The sequence below is a fragment of the Sapajus apella genome, unplaced genomic scaffold, assembly GCF_009761245.1.
Source record: "Sapajus apella isolate SASKATOON/1434 unplaced genomic scaffold, GSC_monkey_1.0 scaffold20, whole genome shotgun sequence".
Lineage (NCBI taxonomy): Eukaryota > Metazoa > Chordata > Mammalia > Primates > Cebidae > Sapajus > Sapajus apella.
Genome location: NW_022436960.1, coordinates 2,846,054 through 2,850,367, shown reverse-complemented (window position 1 = coordinate 2,850,367; position 4,314 = coordinate 2,846,054).

The window sequence follows — 4,314 nt, the reverse complement described above, 5'->3', positions numbered from 1 at the left end:
GTGGTCCCAGCTACTGAGGAGGCTGAGGTGGGAGGATCACTTGAGCCTGGGAGGTCAAGGCTTCAGTGAATTGTGATTTCACACTGTACTCTAGCCTGGGTGACAGAGCAAAACCCTGTCCTTAAAAAGAAAAGGAAGAAAAAAAGAGGCTGTTGTGATCCTGGGCCCCTGGAATGGTGGTGGGGGAGGGGCTGGTCTGTGCAACCCCATCTCTGTCCAGGACACCATTTCTTGGCTCCGAAGACACACCTGTCTTCACCACTCCATCCTTTAATGCCCCCACATGCGCTTCTCCCAGCCTAATGGTGGCCCCTCGAGGGTGTGCCCACGTCCGCTGCTCTTCTGGCTCCTAGCCAGGACAGTGCCAGTCAAGGCATGGGTGACCCATATGTTCCCCAGATGTCCACATGGCACTGGTCAGACCTCCTGCCAGGGCCCCAGGAAACCTGGGGTCTGACCCTGCCTGCCCACCACTGCCCTGGGCAAGGCATTCTCCTCTCTGGGCTCAGTTTCCTTACCTCTTCATCTGTGGACTGGTAACACACCCCAGCTGAGATCCACTTCTCACATGACTGTTCAGAAAATCTTCCCTGTCAGCAGGGGATGAGGGGACAAACAAGAGGCTTGTCCAGGAGGCATTTGCAGTTTTGGTGCTGGGGGCAGATAACTGTTAGACCCTGAGGCTGGGGCATCCTTTGTGCCCAGCACGGAGCTCCTCGTGAAGGGACGCAAGGTGGCGGCAGGGTTTCGGCTGTGGGATGCCCCAGGCTGCCCTTGTTGGAAACGGGCTGCAGAGGCAGCCGCCAATTTGCCTCGCTCCACTGGGCAGGAAAATTATTTCTGCCTCTTCCTCTGTGTTCCAGCCACTTCTAGTGCCTGCAAGGGATCCAGGGGCCGAGCAGCTCGTGGAACTGTGGCTGTGGCCATCCTCAAAGGCACAGTGTGGACAGGGATGTCCCGCTCCAGCCAGGACTGGGGGCCGGAGGCAGGAGCTGTCCTGGCCCAGGCCTGTGGACCGAGTCTTCTTTCACCAACATCTCTGGCCACCTTCCGGCCTTCTCAGGGTGACAGGCCTCTTCCCAGCAGCCCCCATCCCACGTTCACCTTGCTCTGGGCTCTGTGCTGGTGACCCCCATACCAGGCCGGTGTGTTCCCTCTGGGCTCCACACATGGAAAGTGAGGGCCAGGAAGGAGAAGTCCATGGAGCAGCTTCACGTGGCCCCAGAGCCCTTTATGCACCTCCGTGGGTCCAGCTGTCGCAGCGCGGGACCTGGGGGTAAGTGTGCACCACGGCACGGGGACTGCGGTTTGAACTGGGTCTGCTGTCGCAACAGGAAGGCAGAGGCCAGACAGGCCCCCATTGTCCCTCTGACCCCAGAGCCTGGGGAGGGGCAGGTGCCCCCCCTCCATACAGGCTCCTTCCTCACCAACGGAACCCCCTGTGAGCCACTAGTGGAGGAATGTGGCCAGCCACAGGCTGCGTTTCCCAGCCACCCTTGCAGCCAGGCACCGCCAGGGCTGAGTGGAGGAAGTCATTGAAAGAGACTCTTTCGTTTGGTTTTTTTTTTTTTAACAGCTTTATGGAGGCATAATTGACTTACAGTAAACTGCTCATGGTTAAAGGACATTATCGGATAAGCTTTGACGTGCGCACTCTTGAAACCATCACCACCATCAAGATAACGGGTATTCCTATCAATGGCAAATATTTCCTGATGTCGCATGGTAAACCACCCCTCCCTCCACCCCTGTTCCTAGGTAATCACTGACCTGCCTTCTGTCACTAGAGATTAGTTTGCATTTTTCTGGACTTTTCTATCAGTGGCATCCTACAGTGTGTCCTTTTTCTGGGGAGGTAGTGTGCTTCCTTCCACTCCGAATCATGATTTTTGAGATTCCCTCATGTTGCAGCGTGTATCAATAGGTCATTCCTTTTTATCTTTGAGTGACAGTCCATCATATGAACATGCTATAATTTGTTTAGCCATTCATCTACTAATGGATATTAGGGATTTTTCCAGTTTGGGGTTGTTATAAACAGATTCTCTGAACATTTATGTACAGGTCTTTGTGTGAAGACATATTGTTTTAATTTCTCTTGGATAAATACCTCAGAGTGGAATGGTTGGGTTATACGGGAGATGTTAAGTCTAACTTGTTAAGAAACTGCCAGACTGTGCAAAGTGATCACACCGTTTTATATTCCACCAGCAGAGTATGAGAGATTCAGTTACTCCACATCCTTGCCGAAACGGTCTGTCTTGTTAATTTTAGCCGTTCTGATAGGTGTGTAGTGGCAGCTCACTGTGATTTTAATTCTAATTTTCTTAGTGACAGATGATGCTAAAAAGCTACTGTAGTGAACTCTCTGTTCAAATATTTTGCCCATTTCTTTCTTTCTTTCTTTTTTCTGAGTCAGAGTCTCACTCTGTTGCCCAGGCTGGAGTGCAGTGGCCAATGTCAGCTTACTGCAACCTCTGCCTTCCAAGTTCAAGCAATTCTTCCTGCCTCAGCCTCCTGAGTAGCTAGGATTACAGACGCCAGCCACCACATCCAGCTAATTTTTGTATTTTCAGTAGGGATGGGGTTTCACCACATTGGCCAGGCTGGTCTCAAACTCCTGACCTCTGGTGATCTGCCAGCCTCTGCCTCCCAAAGCGCTGGGATTACAGGTGTGAGCCACCGTGCCCGGCCTGCCCATGTCTTCATTGGGTTGTTTGTGTTACTGTGATTCAGTTGTAAGTGTTCTTCATCTATTCTGGATTTAAGTTCTTTGTCAGATAAGTGTTTGATAACCTACAGATTGAATTTGGCAGGCTTCCAAATTAAGTGCCATGGTAAGTCTTATGATTCATGGCTTACATTCTGCTCCTGAGTAAAGAATCTTATCGTGAGTCCTTCAAACTGTTGACCTACCAATTAATACGTAACCTGCGGACACTAATAAGGACACTGATTTTTCTAAATCACGGAGTTTTGCTGATTTATTTCTGAATCATGAAGTTATACTGATTGTCTTACATGTAGAACGTGTTAGCCTGTATGTTGTCATCTGTAGCCAATGATTGTAACTTCTGTATAAATATAGCCACCAATGGAAAAGGATGAGGGCTCACACCGTGATCCCGGCACTCTGGGAAGCTAAGGCAGGCAGATGGCTTTAGCCCAGGAGTTCAAGACCAGTCCGAGCAACGTGGTGAGAACCTGTGCCTACAAAACAATATAAAAATTAGCTAAGCGTGCTAGGGCACAGCTGTAGTCCCAGCTACTCAGAAGGCTGAGGTGGAAGGACCCCTTGAGCCTGGGAGGCGAAGGTGAGATTGTGCCACTGCACTCCAGCAACAGAGCAAGACTGTCTCAAAAAACCAAAAAAGGCCGACTTTAATATAAAGAGCGCTCCTTCCTGCTGCCACATTTCTCACAAAAGCATTCCAACTAGTAACAGACTTTGGAATGTGCCCAGCTTTGTTGGTGAGTCTTCCCGGGTTGAGCCTTACGTTTGGATTCCAGCAAGCCTTGATCAAATTCTTTCTGCCTCAACAGCCTTAATTTCAGTTGACGTGTTTTATAAATATTCTGTCCCAGCCTTTTACTTGCCTTTTAATTTTCTTAAAAGTGACTTTCAAAGAGGAAAACAAGGCTTTAGTTTTGTGAAAGTCCCCTTCATTGATTTTTCTTTTATGGTTCGTGTTTACTGCGTTAAGGCATCTTTCCTCACCTAGTGTTTGTTGCTAGTGTCCAGAAGTCAGCGGACCCTGTAACTGGCAATCTTGTGAGTCCTCTATATTAGTACCAGTAGTTTTTTGCAAATTCCTTAGAAATCTTTACACCTTCTTTGCACATCTTTACCATGTCGTCTTCGTGCAAGGACACTCGTATTTCTTGCGTTGCAATCTGAAATGACTTTCATCTTGTTTTGTTTTGTTTTTCTTGCCCTGTTGCATATCTGGGGCCTCCAGTGCAATATTGAACAGAAGCAGTGGGAGTATGCATCCTCGTCTTCTTCCCTGTCTTAGAAAGCAAGCTGTGGACCCTTTACTATTAAGTTTAATGTACCACTAAGCTGTTAAACTTCTCTTAGATGCCCTTTATCAGGCTGAGAACGTTTCTTTTTTCTTTTCTTTTTTTTTCTTTGAGACAGGGTCTTACCCCGATGCCCAGGCTGGAATGCAGTGGTGTGATCTCGGATCACTGCAGCCTCGACTTCTGGGGCTCAGGTGACTCTCACACCTCAGCCTCCTGAGTAGCTGGGACTACGGGTGCCTCAGAAAAACCCAGGTTAATTTTTTTTTTTTTAATATCGTGATGGGGGTC